We start from the raw sequence: 22392 nt of genomic DNA, 5'->3' as shown, positions 1-22392 counted from the left end.
TAAAGATAAGTCTCTGTCACTAAATTTTTGCCAGAACTCAATAGCTTAGTAAAGATTTTTTCATTTACTTGGTTGTTCGAGGTTACTTAAAAAATAAAAAAAGAAAGAAAGAAAGAAAAACAAACAAACAAAACAAACAAACAAACAAAAAAACACCACCAGTAACAACGAAAAAAAAAAAAAGTAAAAGTGCTTAACCTTACTTAGTAACAATTATTAACTTAATAATGCAGCTGGAATCTCCTGTACAAATACGATTCATTTCATTCACAGCCTTCATAAAACAGAAGAGTCCTCACTGAAATTTAAACGTTGTGGTAAAATCTATCCATTATCCCCAGGTGATTAACAATATTGGAATCTGTCAGAATGTAATCCTTGAACAAAAACAACAAAAAAAAGTGTTCTTTGTTGATGCCAAGATATTGTTTGCTAAAGCAAAGAAAATTTTGATCTGACTAAACAAAGTCAGTTCTCTTTTTCTCTTTAACTCAAACATAGACATGCCACAAACACACTTTCTTTAGAAAATTCACTTGCTACTCTGCTCATACCATGAATAAGCACTACTTATCTGAAATTTGTTCAGCAGTGCAGTTATGCACTGTAGCTTACATGATACAGAATTAGAAGGGAAGGAAGATTCTCAAAAGGGCAGTGGAGAGATAAGGGTTTTGTGCTTTAAGAGTCCATGCCACAACTGTACATCATATTGCATCTGCAACTTCTCTTCCTTTGTATGAGCTTTGGATATGATTTGTTTTTGTTATTTAATAGCCTATCACAAATATCCAGCTATTTAGGAAAACATGCTTCCAATGGGGTCTGTGGACCTGTTTTATGAGATACTTCCATTCAGCTTCCCCTCTGGGACAGAAACACATATCTGGGCAGCAAACATCAAAGTGGTTGAGTGCCTCCTTCTGCAGATGCTCACAGCCTAGCATGAGGACCTAAAAAGCTGGTAATACCTTAGAGGGTCTGGAAGAAGAGGAAGAAATGCGTTCTCAGAAACAGGGTGTGGATGGCCAGCAGGTCAAGGGAGGTGATCCTCCCTCTCTACTCTGCCCTAGTCAGGCCTCACCTGGAGTACTGTGTCCAGTTCTGGGATCCCCGATACAAAAAAGAAAGAGGTCTCTTGGAAAGAGTCCAGCGGAAGGCCACAAAGATGATACAGGGCCTGGAGCATCTTCCTTATGAGGAAAGGCTGAGAGACCTGGGTCTGTTCAGCCTGGAGAAAAGACTGAGAAGAGATCTCATCAATGTGTATAAATATGTGAGGTGTGGGAGACAGAGGGATTTGGACAACCTCTTTTCAGTGGTTTGCGGGGACAGGACAAGGAGCAATGGTCACAAGATAGAGTACAGGAAGTTCCACACCACCACGTGAAAGAACTTCATGGTGAGGGTGACAGAGCACTAGAACAGGCTGCCATGGGAGGTTGTGGAGTCTCCTTCTCTGGAGATATTTAAGGCCTGTCTGGATGCCTACCTGGGCAGCCTGCTCTAGGGAACCTGCTTTGGCAGGGGAACTGGACCTTCTTTTGAGGTCCCTTCCAACCCTTTCAATTCTGTGATTCTGTGATCCCAGTCTCCACCCAGCTGTCTGGGTTGATAGCAGCATCCTTCTTCCCCTATGATCCTCCCCTTCTTCTGACACAGCATCATTTCTGATGAGGCTGCTTGTGTGGAGTGTGAAGGCTGGATTGTGTTGTCCAAGGTATCACAGTTGTTCTGTGCTTGCTTCTTTAAACATATGGAGATGCCAAAATTAGAACTCAGTTCCTATTAGCTCTCCTGCATGAGCAGAATGGAAGAATCTTAAATTTGGGCCTTCAGCCCCCTTAAAAATAATTCAGTACACAGGGATGACCATGTCTCATGTATATATGCTAATAAGTACTGAAGAAAACTTTAAACAAAAATGGAGATGTAAAAGAAAGAAAATTCAACAAGCCAAGTAAGTCAAAATAATTTATATGTCCGTACAGAGTAGATTACATCTACCTTTTCAACAGGTGACACCAATATATAAAGAAGAAAATGATGTGTTATAGAGAGATAGGGATATGATGTAGGTTAAAAAGCTTGGAACTACTGCAAGAAATTCTAGTTGTACTCAGCCATTTCCACCATTCAGCAATATGATCAGGTAGATTCTGAGAGACCGTTTCTCAAACACAAAACAGAAAGACCTGTAGAATTTGATATAGGTAATACAATGCAGTTTAGTTTACAACACTGTTGGATCTGTGTTTCAATTTTATCTTCTTTTGTCATGAAAACAATGTTACAAGAAGTTTACCCAATTTTTAATGAGCTAATCTATGTTTGGAAAATCTAGAGAGAAAACAGTGGGAATATTTAAACAGAATTTCAAATTACCTAAAAGGAAAAGCATTTCAGAAATGCAGTTAAAGAATAGAGTCATGAAAGAAAATATCTTGGGCCTTCTTTCTGGGAAGGACGCTGAAAAGGTATAGAAAACACTGGAAAAGCTAATATTCATGATTAAGAGAGGAAAGAAAACTAAGTTTCCTTAAACTATTACTCTGCTCCTGAAACAGTGTTTCAGGGTATCCTCCAGCTCATTTTTTTTTCTATTTTTATATGCGTTTACATATTTTCCCTAAATACAAATCCCTTTACCTTTACAAACATTTATTCTCTTTAAAGTTGCAAGAATGTGTATTTCTGCTTTCTAATGTGAGACTGCAAATTTTTCTGCTTTCTAATGTAGTATTTAATTGTGCAACTTAGAAGGTATCCTATTGTAACAAGCATCTAGGGTATATAACTTGCTTGCATGATATCTTGCATGAGATTCAGTAGTTGTATCTTAGGTGGAACTTTCTTACAGAAATTGTGACTGTGCTCCAAAAAAGACATATGAAAGAAAGGGCAGAACACCGGGGAAAGCTAGCTGAAAAAAAGTCCTAAAAAGCTTTAACTTTAGGATAATATTTAATGTGAAATTTTCTTCAAAATTATTCGTAAAGTCCTACTTTATTCAAAATGTTGCCTGACTCTGTACTTCTTTTAGTTTTTGGTTTAGACTAGAAGTTAACTAGACTAGTAGACTAGAGAAAAATTATGTTAGCTCAAGCTTTTAGGTGTCCTGATCTAGAAATATTTTACTTTTAATAATCAGCCAAGAAACATCCAGCACACACACAAAAATCTCCCCAGATTGAATTTGTCATAATATTGGAAGGTGTTGCTGTTAAAAACATCAACTCTGTCTTTATTACCTTAATTCACAAAGGTCTGCTTTATCTTCTATTTAGTAAGAATTCAAATACTGCATATGTGCTTACTGTCCCATATATAACTTCTTCTTAGCTTTCTGATCATACCCTACCAATTCTATATTTTGTCAGCAAACGTCCTGATTTTAAAAATAATCGTTCAGCCATCTGCTTTCCCATATGTGCTACACATCACTGAATCTTAGTTTCCATGCAGATTTTATAGACAATACCACAAAACTTGAATGTGTTTTTGCCCATAATTAGCATTTTACTACCACATTAAATTGATCACAGGTAAGCTGTTTCATTTTGGTGGGTTATTTTGATTATAATCAGACTTCTTGCTGGGAAATGATTTTGGAGGCAATAAATTCAGGTTATAAAGTTTCCTTCCTTTTTTTTTTTTTTTTTTTTTTTTTTTTTTTTTTTTTTTTTTTTAATAGCAGATACAGTATTTTAAAGGTCACTCTTGTCAGTGTACTAAAACAGATCTTGGACTAGCAAATATAAAACATCCTTTGGAGCATCTATAAATGTTTACACTGGGTTAGGGAATGTTATCTTAGCTGTTTCATGAGTTTCAACTACTGATGATGTCATGGGTCAGCTATTATGGGCTGGGTGTAACAGGAGGGGAAAGTAATGTCTAAGAACGCTTTACTTGTGATCAAGCTTTTAGACTGAATGGCAGTGTAAGGTTTCCTCTTTGCTTTTCAGGCATCAGAGAAATGTTAATTTTTGGTTAATGTTACTTTCATCCTTTCTCACTGGAAAAAAAACACAGTGAACAATATTCTGCCGTCACTTATTAAATATTGGTTTGAAGTAGAGGTACATGAGGAAAGGTGGGCACAAAATGTGTTCCCATGTGCTCCATAAAATTAGTGCTTTTTTTTTTTTCCCCTCTTTTTTTTTCAAAATGTTCAATATCTCCAAATTGGAACTTAAACACTCAAAAAAAAAAAAAGTTTTTTTAAGTTTTACGTTGTTTTGTTTGTTTGTTTTTTAAGTCTCTGAAATAGAGTTTTAACTTGTGCAGTACAGTATCAAACCCACTCATAGCATAATTGAGGACTCATCAACAACTTGCTCCAATAATAATATATAATATTTTATATTATTAATAATATAATTTATAATATACATCTTAGAAAGAAATGAGGTTGTATTTCTCTTTGGAGTCCATAGTATATATGGAGTTGGATAGGAACAATATTGAAATGGGAAACCTTCTATAAGATCTAAAGCAGTGCTGTTGAAGCTCAAACCATCCCTTCAAAAAGAAATATTATCTCTATACGTCATTCCAGCTTGAATCTTGGACATGAAGTGTAATTGTTTTTGCACCCCATGAAAGTTCAAGTTGTGGTGTTTTGTTCCCCCTTCAGTATTTGGCTGCCCACCATAATGAACCACAGCAAAATAACATGTATTGTGTCACAATTATGTATCACAATTACAGAATGCACTGAAGATAATAAATCAAAATTTCTCATCATATATCTTTTTTTAACTACTGTGTGCTACATGGGATGGGCTAAGACAATATCTCATGAACACCAGAAATACAGGAGACATGATAAATCAGGAGTTTTATCTAAAATACATAGAGAATTTCTTCTCATGTGTTCCTCAGTTGCTTTGGGATTTATTTACAGTTTGGGAATGGTTACCTTCTTTGTCACTTCAAATACTTGGTAGAGTTTTATAATAGGTGAAACTTTAAAGCCAAATAGGAGTACATAAAAATATTCATTAGCTGTAATCTGTTATGTGACTTTTTTTTATTTTCTCAATTATTTTGTGGCCATAGGTCAGGTACTATGCCTTACAGTACTTGTCCAATGCTGTATGTCCAGCATTATGAATAATAAAATATACCTAGAATGTGCATTATCTTTGCAATCTGACCCTGATTTCTATAGTTCATTGCATCATAATGTAAAAAGATAATTCTTTAAAGTACCCTATAGATCAATCAATTTCTGTGTTATATTTTGAAAAACAAAGCAAAACAAAACAAACAAAAAACTACCACCACAACAAAACATTTTGTAATCTGTAATTTTTTGTAATCTGTAATTTTTTGTAATCTGTAATTTCTTTAGCTTGTTAACAGCAGTGTTTGAGAGTACATGCAAGAATATTTTAATTAAGAAATCTCTTAGCCTACAGTATATTGGGCTGCCTGGCTCCTCTCCAGTAAATAGAAAGAGGAAAAGGCTCCTTTTAAGTGCTTGAAAGGCCCAGTCTATTGACTATTTTTATTTAATCCAGGGTAGTGCTGCTTTAATAGTACTATATGACAGGTTTGACTTCTTTATAACTTTATCATAAAGCAAACTGGAAGATTAAAAATCCTGATAATCCTGCTGTGGCTCACAGGCTGTGGGAGATAATGAGGTTTTTTGCTTTTTTTTTTTTTTTTTTTTTTTGTGTGTGTGTGTGTGTGTGTGTGTGCGCGTGCGTGTTTGTTTTCTTTTCTCTTTCTTCTCAGATTCATACTATTAAGATAGGAATGGAAATTGAAAGTGGGGAATTATTCACAGTCTTAGAAGACATAGGACAAGGTTTGGTGACCTGAGGCTAACGAAGGTTAGATGAAGAAAAGATTTTGAGCTGTACAGTGCAAATGACTAAACTCCTGAGGAAGCCTGTGAAAGCTACAGCAGTGCAGCTATCAGAGGTCATCTAGGACACTAGGGGGTAGCAGGAGGTTGGACATACCGAAAACAAAGTTTCTCATAACTTGGTCTGCTGTTTACACAACGTCACATGGCTTTTTGACTCATGCAGACTGACAAGCAGAGTTGTCTACTTTTTTTCAGGACTGGCTGCCACATAAGCTTGCCTTCTCACACAAAGCTGGCTTTGTGTTTATAAAATTTATAAAATACAGTTTATAAAAGAGAATTTCTTTACATGAATCTTCTTCCTGTGCTGAACCTTGCATTTCATTTAAAAACACAAATTAGCCACCATAATTCATATGTGAGATGAATACATACAAATATTTTTCTTTGTGTGAAACTAGATTTGATGATGTCAAACTGTTCTGAGTGATAATGAAGCTACAAGTGCAGACTTGCTTTCTGACTCAAGCCTGCCTTTGGGGCTGCAATGATAAGTGCTGAATACTTAAGATATCCAGCTGGGAGCTCTAGACTGGGCTAGTTTTTGAAGGCTGCATAAATGATCAGAAAAAAGATTGCTCAAGAGGGCGAATTAGAGCAAGAACCTAATATGGGCACCTTGAGTACTTCATTTTAAAGTTGTTAATGTTGGTTTTGGTGTGTGCTATCACAAACAAGAGCTGGAGATTATCCTTATGATAGCAGTTTCCATAAGCTTTAACTTTAACATAAGACTTTTTAACATTTTAAAATTTAAATTTTATTCTGTGAAGGTAAAGTTTTCATGAACATCATTTTAAAAATAGTTTTAAAAAAGAAGGCAGCCTAGGACTTGTCTGTTCTTATAAGATTATTCCAGTGTAGAAGAGTGATCTTCCAGTGTTTTCTAAAAATATTCAGAAGTTGTATTAATCTAGTCCACACTGGATTTATATTTTTTTTCTCCAGTTAGATTTCTTTAAAAAGAATGCATTAACTACTTTGCAATTGACTTTGTCCAAAACCAAAAGCTTTATATATATTTAAAGCAACAACAACAACAGCAACAAAACTTTAGTTTAAGGTTGTTTGTAATATTTTACTGATCACTGACTAACTAGCTGTTTATTAACTTTGCTCCAGAATAAGTGCTGAAAGCTGGAATTATGTTGTAGATACTGTACTGTATAGTTTTAACTTGCTTTCCTCACATTTTTATGACTTTGAAACACACCTGTTACAAATTCCATTTCTGGAATGAAATATTTCAATAATTCAGTATCTTTGCACCAGATTTTGTTGCTCATCTGCCATATGGAGAAATGTTAAATGAAGAGGTTAAAGTAGAAACATTTGTATAATTTTTATATATTTCATAACTAAAACAACTCTCATACTTCAAGGTTGATGTATTAATCATCTAGTACTATGTCTGCTGTAGAAACACTCTTAACCAAGTCAACTTGAGAAAGGAGAACAGGTTTAGTATGTGTTGAATTTTAAGTGGTATGTTATTATTTCTTGATATATTTCGGCTAGCAAACGTGACGCCCATCTACAAGAAGGGCCGGAGGGCAGACCTGGGGAACTACAGGCCTGTCAGTTTGACCTCAGTACCAGGGAAGCTCGTGGAGCAGATTACCTTGAGTGTCATCACACAGCACTTGCAGGGCAAGCAGGCGATCAGGCCCAGTCAGCATGGGTTTATGAAAGGCAGGTCCTGCTTGATGAACCTGATCTCCTTCTATGACAAAGTGATGAGCTGGGTGGATGAGGGAAAGGCTGTGGATGTGGTCTGCCTTGACTTCAGCAAGGCTTTTGACACCGTTTCCCACAGCATTCTCCTCAAGAAACTGTCTGCTCGTGGCTTGGACTGGCGTACGCTTCATTGGGTTGGAAACTGGCTGGATAGCCAGGCTCAAAGAGTCGTGGTGAATGGAGTCAAGTCCAGTTGGAGGCCAGTCACTAGTGGCGTCCCCCAGGGCTCGGTGCTGGGGCCGGTCCTCTTTAATATCTTCATCGATGATCTGGACGAGGGCATTGAGTGCACCCTCAGTAAGTTCACAGATGACACCAAGCTATGCGCATGTGTCGATCTGCTCGAGGGTAGGAAAGCTCTGCAGGAGGATCTGGATAGGCTGGACCGATGGGCTGAGGTCAACTGCATGAAGTTCAACAAGGCCAAGTGCTGGGTCCTGCACCTGGGGCGCAATAACCCCAAGCAGAGCTACAGGCTGGGAGATGAGTGGTTGGAGAGCTGCCAGGCAGAGGAGGACCTGGGAGTGATGGTGGACAGTCGGCTGAATATGAGCCAGCAGTGTGCTCAGGTGGCCAAGAAGGCCAATGGCATCCTGGCTTGTATCAGAAACAGTGTGACCAGCAGGGCTAGGGAGGTGATCGTCCCCCTGTACTCGGCTCTGGTGAGGCCGCACCTCGAGTACTGTGTTGAGTTTTGGGCCCCTCACTACAAGAAGGACATCGAGGTGCTTGAGCGGGTCCAGAGAAGGGCGACGAAGCTGGTGAGGGGCCTGGAGAACAAGTCCTACGAGGAGCGGCTGAAGGAGCTGGGCTTGTTCAGCCTGGAGAAGAGGAGGCTCAGGGGCGACCTTATTGCTCTTTACAGATACCTTAAAGGAGGCTGTAGCGAGGTGGGGTTTGGCCTGTTCTCCCACGTGCCTGGTGACAGGACGAGGGGGAATGGGCTTAAGTTGCGCCAGGGGAGTTTTAGGTTAGATGTTAGGAAGAACTTCTTTACTGAAAGGGTTGTGAGGCATTGGAACAGGCTGCCCAGGGAGGTGGTGGAGTCACCATCCCTGGAAGTCTTCAAAAGACGTTTAGATGTAGAGCTTAGGGATATGGTTTAGTGGGGACTGTTAGTGTTAGGTCAGAGGTTGGACTCGATGATCTTGAGGTCTCTTCCAACCTAGAAATTCTGTGATTCTGTGATTCTGTGATTTTTATAGTTCTACCTGTTTATAGAAGCATCTGGTTTCATGCCACAGGAATATTTCATGACAGACTGCTTCAGGACAGTGTTTCAGTATGATGCCCAATAATTTTCTTTGCAATATATAAGAGAACAAATACACCAGATCACTGCATTTAAATAAAAGCAATGAACTAAGACCAACAATTTGTACACTGAAGTCATTAGAAGGTTGAAGTTCAGCATCAAGACATACGCTGACCTACAAAATTTGTTTGTTTCTCTAGGCAGCATGTCTCCAATTCTCTCTTCTAATGTCATGAGAAATAAAAAGTTTCAGGGAAGAAATTAAGGCCATAGATGTGTCCACTAGTTGAATTCAAGGGGTAAGTACAAGCTAATCAACTGAACATTATTGAATTGTTTGGACAAGATGAAGGGTGATAAAAGAGTACAACTTAAGCATGCTGTTGAAGACTTAGGAAGGTTATGAAGAAGAAGGAACTCAGTTTCAGTCTGTTATGCAGATTTTAACCTAAGCAATAAGACTCTTTGAGTTATATGATCTCTTTTGAGACCAGAGGGCTTGAAATACATTAAATGGTTTTCCCATTGGGCTAACTGATGTCTACATCTCTCAAATAAAGACACATAACTGACAGAACTCTGTAGTGTTCCTCAAGCTAATGAATAGAGACTATGACAATATAAGGCATATTAGCTTACCTGTACAGTTCAGTTATTTATTTTTCAAAATATGTAACTTACTTGACTTTTTAGATTTAATGTAACACCTAATTCTCAAAAGTTGATTTTCTTTTTTAACACAATTTTTTAGAAAGGATATGAAGCTCAGTCATCCAAATAGCTGTGTTTTACTAAAATATTTGGGTATTAAATACAAGACTGTAAGGATAAAATAGGAAGAGCAAAACTGGGAATCCAGAGAGTTTGCAGAAGTAAAGCTGGAGCAGATTGAATAGGAAAATATGTGAAAAAGGCTGACAGTGGATATTTTGATTAATAAGAAAATTCAGAATAATTAAAAATTATTTCATTGAGAAATATGTTCTAAATTAAGTCTTCATTAGAGTGAAGAGCTGGTTAGGACAGATTCAGACACAAATTTTCACCTGCAAAAATATAATTACTTTGTCAGGATTGCTTCTTAATTTTTATGTAGTTTTGTCTGATAGCATGACTGGTAAAGACTACTGGTCTTCTTGTGTATATCTAATGTATGTCTGGCATACCAGGTATTGGCTGTAAAGCTATATATATATATATTTTTTTTTTTCTCTCATATTCATAAGAAATATAAAGCCTGTAAAGATGATTCCTATATTGTCATAGTATTATAAAGTGAAAAAAAAAATCATTTTATAGAGAGCATTTGATATTTTCTTATTTAAAATAATAAAATAAAATATAATAATAATAATAATAATAATAATAATAATAATAATAATAATAATAATAATAATAAACAGTAATTTTGATTTTACTGGTAGTAGTATACTTAAGATCTTACATTTAAAAATGTAAAATGGAATCTAGACACTATAAGACTGTATTGATAAAACAAGAATTTACCTCAAATATGCTTAATCAGACAAAAATCCCCTTGATTTTGAAATCAAGTAAAGTTTTATGCATATTCAAATAATTCTTCCCTGGACAGCTGTCTGTGATTACCTGAAAGAGATCAGAAAAGTTGAGAAATATTTGATTTGCAGTTCCAGATCAGCAGAAAAAAATACATTTTTCACAAAACCTGACATAGAACTAGATCGAAATCCAATAAGAATACATTGATTCAAAGATTCAAGTGTTGAAACTCAAGGCATGTGGCAGATTTGGCCATCCGTACACTGGGCCTTCAAGACTATCAATAAAATTTTCAGTATGCCTATTGAACATGTTTTCTTCAGTTGGGGAATTATAATGAAATTATTGTGATGAGAATTTTGAGGAGAATCATTGAATAAGAAGCTGAAAGGCAAAGTGACAACCTCTTAGCAACAGAAATGGACTCTGGGAACCTTTTTAACATAATGATCCCATCTGTAGAACAGTAATTTTAATGGTGCTATTTCACATTACTGTTTTACAATGGAAACAAAGTATAATTTTAAGAGCTGCATCAGGATAGTTTTGAACAAAACTCTTTGGAACAGATTGTAATGATGATCTGAATACCCAGACCTGTAAGTATATACACATATTTGCACATATGCAGTTGGAATTTCTCTACTTGTAAAATAAGAGTAACTGGGGAAAAAAAAAAATAATAATAATAATAATAATAAAAAATATATATATATATATATATATATATATATATATATAGTCTTTCCTGATGTTCTGTAAATTAGCTGATCAAAAAAATAGCAGTTTTTGACTGTTCATTCTTCAGAAAGTATTCATGGACAGTAATGTATATCTTCATATACACGTTGCTCATGAGCTCATGATTCTTTATGTTTAATCTCTAAAGTTCAGCATGGACCTGATTTAGCAATGCACTTAAGAATAAATTGAGTTCTAGAATATCCTGAGTTGGAAGGAACCCATAAGGATCATCAATCCCAACTCCTGGGTCCACACAGGACCACCCCAAAACCAGAACATGTGTCTGAGAGTGTTGTCTCCAGCAGCCTCAGTGCTGTGAACACTTCCCTGGGGAAGTTCCAGTTCCCAGCCTCCCTCTTCCCGGTTCCAGTGCCCAACCTCTCAGTGAAAAACGTTTTCCTAACACCCAGCCTGAACCTTCCCTGTTGCACCTCCATGTCATTCCTTGGGTCCTGTTGCTGTCACCAGAGTGCAGAGGGGCCTCTGCTCCCCTTGTGAGGAAGCTGTAGGCCTCTATGATGCCACCCTTCAGTCTTCTCTTCTCTGGGCTGAAAAAAACAAGTTACTTCAGCTGTTCCTCATACATCTTCCCCTCTAGACCCTTCACCATCTTTGTTGCCCTCCTTTGTTTCATTCAAAGTTCCATTCAAACAGATAGCATTTTGAAGTATGTGTAAATGTTTACTACAACCAGATAGCATGTTCATAACTTTTTATTGTGTAAAAATGCATGTGATATGATTCTGGAGAAGCAAAGCCTTAAAATTTTGTCCCTTATCCCCAAATACTTATAATCAAGTACATAGTAATTTAGAATTAATTTATTGTAAACATAGTAGTATTTTTTTCTAGTTGATACTTTTTATGACATCACATATAAATTCACATTGAAATATTCACATATCAAATAACAATTAAGTTAATTAAGGTGAGCCAAACCATATGAACATAAAAGTTTGAGCAAATTTAGCTAGAAATTTTCCACTTCCAGATTTGATTCTGAAGTCTAGGTCAGTTTATTTTTCTCCTACTAGTTGTATTTGTTCTGTAACAGTTAAATCAGCTACCTCACTTAATGTTCAATACTATATTTACCCTCTGCTTGTCATCTGACAAGCATCTGCTTGTCATAAGACCCTCTGTTTGTCATCTGGACTGTAGTATATAAAAATCTAAAAAACAGATCGAGGAACTGATGGTGCTTTGGAAATCTAACAAAGCCTGATAAAATCCATGATCTGCCTTTTTTTCTGCATGGAATTTCAGATAGCAAGTCCAATCATGGAGTAAACCAAAGTATTGCTCCCAAAGTTTAATGGATCTGGCTCTATGTTAGAAATAACTGCACAATGAAAGCCTGATTAAGACTTTTCTTTCTGACATTCATATGATTATATATTTAGAACTCTATTAACAGAGACACTAATTCACTGGGAATTAAATAAACCCATTTCACGCTTTGAATTTATGATTGGTGCCATAGATTGTAAGATTTCTTGCAAGATTTTATAGAGCAGTCTGTCATTCACACATTTATTGCTGGCAGCGTTGACAGGGATTGGTAGAACGTGTGTGAGAAGTTTAATCCCATATATTTATTAATAAATTAGATAGTATCTTATAAGTCCTGCTTGCTTTCTCTAAACTCTTTAATTGTACAATCTCTGACAGAACAGCAGGGACTGTTCTTTGGAGAAAATATTTTATACAGAAAAAGAAAACACAGAGGATGCAGCATTTAGAGGAACATATAGGAATAATAAGAGAATGCAGAAGGTAATGTGAGATGGTTTCTTGTCTTAGGCTTTGTTTTGTTTTGATCATTGTATTATTTTCAGCTTTATCACACAAGCAGCTAATAAAGAATATTTATTCTGCTTGATCAAAACATTATTTCATGTATTGGCTTTTTAAATCTTAAATAATATTTCTAAATTTATATACATATATATGTAAATATTTAAAATCCTTTAAACATTTAAATTGTAATTACTGTACCTTAATTCTTTTTCAACTTCCAGAACAGCATATTTTGGTATATATTCATCCAAAGCTGTTATCCAGAACCAATAACAAAATACTGATCTATAAACCTGTTTTGTAAAAGACCAAAACTTTTTTGCCTTAAGTTTTGGATTAGGACAATTCTAGTGGGAAAAGGAATGTTGCTTTAGAAAAGAGAATTAGAATGTATTTGAAGTTGCTCTTGGCTTCTAATATCAAAAAGGTCTGTAAAGGAGATGAATCAGTTGGAAAGTGCAGGGAAGGTGGTCACAAGTGTGGAGTAACTCAGTTTATCATTTGGCTCCACAGTTCATCACTGCTCTGTCTGTCTGTGTTTCTCTTGTCTGGATCCTGCACAATCACAGTGCAAAGAATGTTTGGTCTTTGATGTAAATAGAAATAGGAACATATTTAATCTATCCACTGCAATGCCATAGTCTGTATAAATGCCATGTAACCTAGTTTGATATTTCTTTCTTCCCTTCACCCTGTTCAGAGCTTCTCTTGACAGTAGATATAATCCCCCATATATATATATATATGCTTTGTTTATTTATTTATTTATTTATTTATTTACATATATTTTCAAAGTCCAGAAAATTCCTGACATCTGTTCTAAAATGATTTAAGGAAACGACTCTGAAGAGAAATAGGAAGAAAGATATTATATATTGGTAGGAAATTATTTTAAAATAATCCCATTATCAGTTAGTATAGGCAACAGATTTTAAAACTTATAGTTATGACTAAAAATTATATATGCACAAATCTGTCTCATTCAGCTAAAGTGAATGCCATGTGAACTTTTGATTAAGTAATAAAGTTACTAGAGTAGAAAAAATAGTGAGTTTTTTTTTTCTCATGGAAAAGAACTAAACTAAACTACACTAATATAATATAATAAAACAAAAATACCATACATTTTAAAATATGAAGGCATAGTACCAGTCTGTTGTAATCTGTCTGTGTTGTATCAATCTATACAGTTATGGTTCAAAAAAATTAGATAAAAGTGAGGTAAGTAAAAAGAGTACAAGAAAAGTGTGGAGGTAAAAACAAAACCACTGTAAGAAAGTGTGATTTGAAACCTCTGTCTGTTCTTGATTGTAGTGAAAGATCTACCATCCAACAATAAGTACAGAATTCCATTTTGCTGTTTTTTTTTTTTCTTCTCCACTTTCAGCAGGCAGTGGGAGAAAAATTTTATTTAGCCACAATTAGCTTTCTCATAGGAAGCACTAAATATATTAATAAATATTTATTAAATTGTACTTTCAGAAAAACATAGAAGAAGGTACATGTCTCAAGGTACATGCTGAAAATCTTTTTACCTGTAATCAGAAAAAGTAATCACTCCTTGTCCAGTTTTGTGTGCATGTGCTTTTAGTAATGACCTGGCAGAACAGTGTACCAGAATTACTGTACATACAAGTCACTGTTAGTCACAAAGAAAAGTTTTACTCAGATATGTAATTATTAGCATGATTTTCTTTAATGACAGGTGAATAGTTAATAGGCCAACCAGACCAGAAGTTCTTAGAAAAGTCCTTCAAAAAATTGTAGATGTTTTCTTTCATTACATTATAGTTATGCACATGAGTTATGTAGAAAATTTAGATAGCAAAAAGGGAAAACAGACCATAAGCAGAAGCTACATTTGATAGTTTTGGAAAACTGTGTTTTAGTTTTCACTTTTAATTTTTATGGGTTAGTACATTCACCATGTGACAGTTTATTCATCTAAACAGTGTAGATAATTAAGTTTATCAAGATTTTGGAAAGCCTCACATTATTATTTCCAATCTTTTTTTTTTTTTTTTTTTTTTTTTGAATTGTTAGAAATGTGGGGAGGGGAGCAGAAAAGACAAAGATGCAAAGTAACTGTGTCCAGAAGAATCCATTACAAAAATAATAAAATACCCTTGTGGGATAAAATCTGTGTGCTAAAAAATTCTCTTAGGAGACCTTTGTCAGGGACTCTGGATTATCCTCTGTATCACTTGAATGAATCAGAATTAACTTGAGTATTATCAACATGATCAAGACAAAGCCTGCAGTACAATGGGCAGACTTAAAATAGAAGGGATTGTGGTATGGTGTAGGAAGATAACGCAAAAATGACACAAAGGCCCACAGGGGAAAAAATAAAATGATGTAGGCTTAAAATAATCATAACATACCTTCTTAAAGAAGCAGCTTTATTGCAAACCTGAACAGATTTTGCTTATTAAAAGGTTCTGGTTTAGTTTTGATGCTATAAAAAGGCTTTTCTGATAAGAAAATCATGGACAAACACTACCACAACCACCACTCTCCTACCTCTCCCCCAAGAAAAAAATGAGAACAGTTCTTCTGTATAAGAGAAAATTATTTTCAGGAGTCTTTTCTATGCAAGGTTTTTTTCCTCAGTCTAATCTTTAAATAGTTTCTCCTAATTATAGTGTTTCCTTCTATGTATTTGAAAGAGGTGTTAAAGCTTCATGGAAAATTTCAATATTTCTGTTGTACACACACACATATTTTCTCGGCTAATTGTACCACTGGTGAAAGCTACCAGATCAGCATCCTTGTACAGATAAATATCTTTATTTATTCACCTGATTGGTAAAACATGATCATTAGTGTAGTGTGCTTCTTTACACAAACAGGCAGACTGACAAGCCAGACTCTTGACCTAGAAGAGCTTATCTATAGAAAAGAAAAAGAAGGAGACCGTCCATTTCTGAAGACTAATCAACACTTGTTTATAGAGACACCTGAGATTCTGAAATAGATTACACAGCTGTGAGATGTAATAGTGATTTGTCTAACATAGGCTACTTATTGAGTAAGGATTTTAAATGAGATAAAGTAACTTCTTCAGCAGCTGTAATTTTTTTGCATTTCTTCTCAACAGCTATAAACAAATAATTTAATTATTTCTCAAGCCCTGGTTCCTGAGCTGTGAGGTGTTCTTTCAAACAAACCATGTGTGCACTGCTGAAAGTACCATTATAACCTGTTGCCTAAAAAGACTCAATATATTTCAAAGTTCAGGTCATTTGAGTGAGATGGAGGAGTACAGGAAAGACAGAAACTCACTATAAAAGAATATATTAGTTATGTGTTGGTAGGGAAAAGAGGACAGACAGAACATGAAGTAAGGCCTATCATCAGAAGTAATGTAGACCCTGTAGATTTTCCTGTAAGTGTGGAAACATATATACTACAAATGGAGACAATATAAGGACAGCATGTGACATGAAGAGATAGGTACTGCTGGGACAAGCAGACTGGGTAAAGAACAAAGAAATGAAACCTCACAGCAGTATGATTCTCCAGTCTGACAGACATTCTTGACATCTCAAAGAATGCTTATAAAGGTAGAGTGAGATAGTACTCCCACTCAGAAACATTTTGAAGAAGTCAGTTTGCCCTTGATAGCCATTCTCATCTTACCAGAAACAGGCCTGTGTGAAGGGGGAACTTAACTGGTTAGATAAAGGAGAAGGAACAGATGGCCTATAAAATAATAATTATCCACTGATGCATTTACAGTATCTTTATCATAGTATATTTAACACCTTTTTAACATACAGAGTGGCTTGGGAAGGAAGTGATTATGCTACTGTACACAGTATCTGTGTACTGGATCACTAAGTCCACTTTCGGCTCCCCTGTACAAGAAAGAAATTGACAAACTGAAGCAAACTCAACAATGAAGATGGAAGAATCAATGAAGATGGTGGTAGCTATAGAACGTGCTTTGTGAGGAGGAGCTGAGGAACTTCAGACTTTTTGAGTCTAGAGAAGAAATGGTTCGGGGGGAATATGGCACCTACATGGAATATATCAACAAGACAGAACCAATCTTTTCATGAGTGTTATGTGGTTTGAGGATGAGAGAGAGAAAAAAAAAAAAAGTGAATAAAGTGAAACAAGAAAAGTTCTAACTCAACATGAGTAAACATATTTTTTATTGTATAGACAGTCGAGCAGTAGAATAGGTTGCCCAAAGATGTTCTGCCGTCTCTATCCTTGGAGGTTTTCAAGACCCAGCTAGGCAAAGCCCCGAGGAACTTGTTCTGGCCTCATGGCTGACTGCTTTGAGCAGTAGGTTGGTCTAAAGACCTCATGAGGTCCCTTCCAACATGAACTATCTTATGATGCTATGAGAGTCTGTCATTAGAGCTGAGATTCAAGAGGACTCCTGACCTCTTTGTGGATTACTTAGACATATCAGCAAGAAAGTAAGTCTATTATCCTTTGACATATAAATATTTTTCAGGAATCAATTGTGACAACAAATGTGGAGACAAACAGGAAATTAGGAAATCTTCTGTTCTTTGGAGTGGCATTATCTGAGCAACTCTCAAAATGTACACCTTCCTTAGAAATTATTCCAATAAATGAGTTTTCCTTCTTTTCTCACTTGCTTCATTGTTTGCTTACTAGCTTGTTTCCTTTCTTCCTGCAATTTTATTTTTGGAAATTATTATTATTATTTCCTTCAAGGAAACATGGAAATAATCATAGAATCATTGAATTACAGAGTGGTTTGGATTGGAAGGGATGTTAAAGATCATTTAATTCCAACTCCCATGCCATGGGCAGGGACACAGAATCACAGAATCACAGAATTTCTAGGTTGGAAGAGACCTCAAGATCATCGAGTCCAACCTCTAACCTAACACTAACAGTCCCCACTAAACCATATCCCTAAGCTCTACATCTAAACGTCTTTTGAAGACTTCCAGGGATGGTGACTCCACCACCTCCCTGGGCAGCCTGTTCCAGTGCCTAACAACCCTTTCAGTAAAGAAGTTCTTCCTAACATCTAACCTAAAACTCCCCTGGCGCAACTTAAGCCCATTCCCCCTCGTCCTGTCACCAGGCACGTGGGAGAACAGGCCAAACCCCACCTCGCTACAGCCTCCTTTAAGGTATCTGTAAAGAGCAATAAGGTCGCCCCTGAGCCTCCTCTTCTCCAGGCTGAACAAGCCCAGCTCCTTCAGCCGCTCCTCGTAGGACTTGTTCTCCAGGCCCCTCACCAGCTTCGTCGCCCTTCTCTGGACCCGCTCAAGCACCTCGATGTCCTTCTTGTAGCGAGGGGCCCAAAACTCAACACAGTACTCGAGGTGCGGCCTCACCAGAGCCGAGTACAGGGGGACGATCACCTCCCTAGCCCTGCTGGTCACACTGTTTCTGATACGAGACAGGATGCCGTTGGCCTTCTTGGCCACCTGAGCACACTGCTGGCTCATATTCAGCCGACTGTCCACCATCACCTTCCACTAGACCAGGTTGGTCAAAGCCTCATCTTACCTGGCCTTACACACTTCCAGTGTGTGAGGGCAGCCTGTTCCAGTGTCTCACCAAGTAAAGAATTTCTTCATAATATTTAATCTAAATTTAACATTTTTTTATTTAAAAATCATTATTCTTATACCTATCACTAAACTCCCTGATTAAGTGTTCCTCTCCAGCTTTCTTGATGCTTTTTTTACAGCTCGAGGCCTATTGGATGTGAAAAATGACAAAAGAGTAGCTATAGATTTTTATTGGCTTTATATTTTTTTAGGGTAAGAAGGCAAAATAATGATTTATTTTTTTTTCTTTTCATCATCAGTGGCGGGCTATTTAAATCAGGCGTCGCCGCCATTTCACAGCCACTTGCCTAGGTGATCAGCTCTGGGGCAGACAGGTTCTGCAGCAGAACAAGGCAGGGCTTTTTTTCTGTCACCAAAGGTACTCGAACCAGCCAAGGGAACCACCAGAACCCGGCAGCCCTCGCGAGGGAGGCTGTCAAGGCATAGGCGGAGCCAGCAAGGCCCCCTCTGCCCTGGCATTCAAAAGCAGCCCCGAGGACACGGCGACCAGGATGAGCAAACAGGGCGTGGCACGGCAGTTTGCTCAGGCAGTGCCTCCCTGCTTAGGAGAACAGCTGGTCTATCAGCTGTCTGCCTGTAGCTAAATCTCCATGGTCTGCACTAGGTAGAAAGCTCTTTCTAGAAAGTCTGTGATGACCCGGACTGAGTGCCCGCTCAAAAGTAAGGCAGTTTAGGTCTCTGGATGCAGGGAGTGTCTGAGCCTGTTGCTGCCCTCAGAGGGCAGCAGAGACACTGTGTGTGAGGTGTGAGCAGGTGGATGACCTGGTCCACCTAGTGGCAGAGCTCGAGGAGGAGGTGAAGAGGTTGAGGGCCATCAGGGAATGTGTGCGGGAGATAGACTGGTGGAGCAACTCCCTGCCAGGCCTGAAGGAGAGGTACCGGGGTGAGTCAACCCAAATGGAGGTGCCCTGTCGCAGTTGGGCAGAGGGAGGGGACCTGGGAGTTGAAGAGGAATGGAGACAGGTCCCTGCTCAACCTCACGGTCAACCCCCCTTCCCCCATGGGCCCTACCTGCCCAGGTGCACTTACACAACAGGTTTGGGGCCCTGGAGCTTGAGAGACCAGTGGGTAAGGATGAGGTAGTAGGTCTACCCAGGAGGATGCCTAGGGGGAGGAAGTCAACTCCATGCCTCAAGACTGCCTTCACCAAGAAAGACGGAAGGGTAAGATAGAAGGTGACTCCCTTCTCAGGCAGGAAAAGTATGAGGTTGAGGGTCTGGACAGTAGTCCGAACCTGGGAAGCAACCCTGCAAAGTGTGTCATGATTGGGGGAAGTACTGAGCATACGGATTGGGGACGAGCAGGGCACTGCATTTTAAGATGTTTTATGATATTTTTTTAAGACATTTAAGGCCCGTCCAGATGCCTACCTGGATAGCCTGCTATAAGGAACCTGCTTTGGCAGGGAGGTTGGACCTGATGATCTTTCGAGGTCCCTTCCAGCCCCTTCAATTCTGTGATTTTTTTTTTTTTCTTTCTTCTAATGACAGTAGTAATTACAGAATCAGAGTATCTGCATTCCTAAACACTTGGGCAGACATATACTATATGCAAGACTTTCATTTACACAAAGGAAGTAATTCTGCTTCAGTTTAAGACATCTCATTGTACATGTCTAGAAGAAAGTTAATTATATAGGCTCCTCTTCCAATTAATGGAGTGCTACTCAATGCATGTAGGAAGCCTGGAGAGCTGTTTGGTTAAACAATAAAAGAAGTCTGTCTTGAAGTAATCTGAATCACTTTTTAGGTGTTATTAACTGCATTACTTAGATCTTCCCAGATCATAAGTGGTCCTGAGATGCCTACTTTACATGTGAAAACCTACACTGAACCTTACCCAAACTAATACACAAGATGATGTATTTGTACAGATGCAACTAGTTACCATCCAGAAGAATTTCATGTGTTTTTATTTCACATATAACTGTTTTCTTATATACAAAATACATGTACTTGTATGACATTTTGTTTTCTTATGAAATTGTGTATATACTTGATCATTGCACTCTAAAGTCAAAAGATTTTGCTTATGAGCTTTAAAATTTTGCACTTTAAATTCATTAAATCCTGTTTGAATTGAGTTCTCTGAACTAGTATAAGCTACAGACTTGCTGGAAAGAAAAAGTGTTAAATGTTAAGCAGTAATAGTATATGTATATAAGAAGTGTGGCTGTGGACAGCAGCCTCATGGAGGTAATTCAGCTTTTTGGTATTACTTACCATAAAGCGGGATGGTTTAAATCAGAAAACATGCAGCAATGTAAACCTGGGTTAAGTGTACCATTACCTGAAGCACTTACAGCTGTCTGTGGCATTTCAAGTGGGAAATGGAATCTAAGTAAGCCAAAACTACTGACTTAAAGATGATATTTAAGATAATGAATAGAAATGGATACAGTCCTAGTATATTATAAATTAGATGTGGGAGAAGAGAGAGTGAGTAACCCGTCTTTTACTGATACCATAAACAAAGACGTTCCTGACTTGAGTTCTGTGCATTAATGTTCCCACCTTATGATAGATTTTAGAGGGATCTGTTGTCTAGCTTTAGACATTTCTATTCGTAAACATTGAAAAGATACAAATTGTCTATCAAGGAGAGAAAATCATGCAGTGATGGGGAAGAGGATAAAGGGAATGAAAAAAAATATTTATTATTCATATATACCATGCCATCTGAAAATATTAATTAGGGCCTCCTGCTTTTCTGAGGTAAAACAAAGGTTTGGAGGATTTTTAAAATAAAGTAACTGAAGAAGTGTCACTATTTTAAATTTCCTTTATGAATATAAAATTTCTTTGCATTTATGTTTCTCTGTTGAATTCTATACGTGGTTTTTCTCAAAACCTTTAGTTTATAAAACTAAATATATATATATTATTTTTAAAAATATATTAAAAAAAAAGCTAGTGCACATATCTGCAGATGAATTTTGTCCCTACTGTATCCCTTTGCATGAATAAACTGTTTGTTTGTTTGCTCCTAAGACAAGCTTTCTAGATAAATAAAAATTCTTCAGTATCAGAAGTAAACATTAATTTCCATGAAAGAAACCAATTAGTCTATGTATTATGGTTTATGATATTTTTGGAGCTAACTAAAAGATTAAGATACAAACCTGTACAGTACCTCATGCAATTAATAGACAAATTGACATCAACGGGGAAAACAAGGTCCATTAATGAAGGTGGTTTTGAAGAATATGTAACCTGGATTCTATCCTAAATGCTAGCATGATGATTCCTATTGTAAGAGCTAATCATGAGTCACTTGGAGGTCTGATATGCTGTAGGGGCAGCTATTGGTGCCACAAATGAAAAACAAGAAAAGTGCCCTTGACACACATGTATTCCATAAATTCTTAAGTACAGAAGATAAACATTACTATCTAGATACTTGTTGACTACAATATCTCTGTACACCAAATGCTTTTATTTTTTCAGAAAAGGAAAAAAAAAAAAAGAAAGAAAAAATTTTGCTACATTATTCCTCATAAATAATAAAAAATATAAGGTATATGAAGTATAAGGAACTATAGGGTTCTAAAAATAAAAAGTATAGCCCCATAAAAACTTAGTAAGGAAATAAAGAGAATGAAGGGCTGGATAGTGTGCAGTACATGAGACATAGGTCCTTATACCAAAAAGAGATAATAAAACTGAATCAAAAAGGCTTTTCTTTAAGTAAAATCTGTGTGTAGTGTGCACAGATTTCAGCTGTGTGAATTAGAAATTGTATTGCACTATGTATGCACAAGGGAAGGAGAATAAGATGTAATAATCAATCTTAATTACTACAATTTTCTAATTCTGGGTTGCCTGAAATATTGTGTTCTTTGTCACATAGATTCACTTATGTTGTAGCTCCAAAGCAAT

At 36.9% G+C, this 22392-nt stretch overlaps 1 long non-coding RNA gene across 2 annotated transcripts in view; it reads right to left on the bottom strand.

The window, feature by feature from the left end:
- LOC137857017 (uncharacterized) overlaps positions 1–22392 on the bottom strand; it is a 44555-nt gene that overhangs the window by 21017 nt on the left and 1146 nt on the right. For both annotated transcript variants that reach the window (XR_011096931.1, XR_011096932.1), the window contains exon 2: positions 10383–10484. This is a non-coding gene — a long non-coding RNA (uncharacterized lncRNA). The remainder of the gene's footprint in view (positions 1–10382; positions 10485–22392) is intronic.

The sequence above is a fragment of the Anas acuta genome, chromosome 5 (genome assembly GCF_963932015.1).
Source record: "Anas acuta chromosome 5, bAnaAcu1.1, whole genome shotgun sequence".
In the NCBI taxonomy this organism is placed as follows: Eukaryota; Metazoa; Chordata; class Aves; order Anseriformes; family Anatidae; genus Anas; species Anas acuta.
This window is presented reverse-complemented; position numbering and strand designations above follow the sequence as displayed.